We start from the raw sequence: 1,700 nt of genomic DNA, 5'->3' as shown, positions 1-1,700 counted from the left end.
TATTCTTCTTTCAGAAACTTGTTGAGCAATTCTGAGCAGTAAAATGTGCATTTTCTTACCCCTGATTAAGAGCTGATGCTGTAGCCACTTGAACCTAAAACCTACATTTCCCTCTTCAAGACACAAGAGCCTCTGACCCCATCCCAATAGGGATGTTAGACATGGCTGCCTTTCCAGGTAGATCTGTCACAAAAAGGATGTTCTGAGGAGTTGCAAGTCATTAATTAAAAGAGGGAATGCTTCCTGACCTTGTGAAGGCTGCATAAAATGAAGGCAGAGAAGGCTCTGGAAAAAAGGAGAGAAATATAACCCTGGCAGTGAGGCTCAGAGAGTAAGTGTTGACCTCTGAACCAGGAGGGTAGGGTTCCATTCCTGGTCAGGGCACACATCAGGTTTCAGACTAGATACCCAGTGTGGGGAATGCAGTAGGCAGCTGATTAATGATTCTCTCTGCTCTCTATCCCTATCCCTTACATTCTCAAATCAATAAAAACATACATTAAAAAAGAGAGAAATATAGAAAATGCTGACACTATCATAAGAAAAAAGGAAAGAAATAAGGAAAGGAAAAAACCCTGGAAAAGCAAGAAAATCAAAAGTAGAGAAATATGGAGGAGAGGAAAGAGCCCCAGAGAGATGAAGGGGACTGAGAGGGAGAGGGGTCCTGGTGAACAGAAGTGGGGGGCAAGAAAGGGGAGGCACTTCAGGTAGAGAAACTGGTTCAAGGTGAAGAATTGGGGGAGGGAGTGCAGGGACAGAATGGGGGGTTGAGGGATGACGGAGCAGAGGGAGTAGCAGCACTGAGTCAACCTGCTGTGGGTAACAGGACAGACTGTAACAAAGGCAGCAGAGGGGACACAGGTGTGGGAACGGAAAGAGAAATGTATACACAGATGTTCAAAGAAAAGCAGACAGCCTCTTACCAAGGACACTTCTTTTACCTGAGAGGCAGCCATGTGGTCCTGGTCCTGATCGGGGTCTGGGATGTTTCCTCAGGTGACTCTATGTTGAGGAGTCACAGCCTGTTAATCAGCTCCCCTCACATTCACAGTCAGAAGGACCTGGAAATGAGGAAAAGGCTACCCCTCCTGTCCTTGGTCACAGGAGAGTGAGGAACAAAGAGTTCCTACATGGAGACCACACTGTGAGGGTTTTTATTGTCTTCATGTGTCTGTGCTTCTAAAACTTCCACAAACTCCGACAGCAATGAGAGTATGTGCCGTTGGCTTGTATCCTCAAACCCAACACAATAGCCCTTATCTCCCCTGAAGAAGCCTGCACTGGGGGCCATGACATGGCATCTTTAACTAGTTCTCTCCTGGGGTCTGCCAGGCTGTCCCAGAGCTGTTTTCAGTAGCGCTGGGTACCAGACACCAGACCCAGCACCCCTGAGACCTCTGGGTAGTGGGAGGGGGTGAAGCAGGAAGTTGTACACCTGCAGTTTCCCAGGCAGATTTCCTTCCTCTTGTCCCAGGAAATTAAGGAGAATAGATCTTCATGCTAAAGCCTATTTCTCCACTTCCTTCCTCCTCAGGCTACTTTCCCGAGTGACCCCCTCACTCCTACCATCGCCGTCCAGTCCCCGCCCAACACCCTCTATGGGCCCCTCTCTGTGGACCCCTCGCTGCCCTCTCCCGCCCACGTGTCTGTCTCTCACTCCCTCTCCTGACCCCCAGCCTGGGTCCCCGCCCCCCCCCGTC

The 1,700-nt window shown here is 49.6% G+C and overlaps 1 pseudogene; it reads right to left on the bottom strand.

Annotated features, from left to right (window-relative positions):
• Nucleotides 1-1,700, bottom strand: part of LOC107184263 — a 43,221-nt pseudogene that overhangs the window by 34,735 nt on the left and 6,786 nt on the right.

This window comes from Myotis davidii, unplaced genomic scaffold (genome assembly GCF_000327345.1).
Source record: "Myotis davidii unplaced genomic scaffold, ASM32734v1 scaffold965, whole genome shotgun sequence".
NCBI classification, from domain to species: domain Eukaryota; kingdom Metazoa; phylum Chordata; class Mammalia; order Chiroptera; family Vespertilionidae; genus Myotis; species Myotis davidii.
This window is presented reverse-complemented; position numbering and strand designations above follow the sequence as displayed.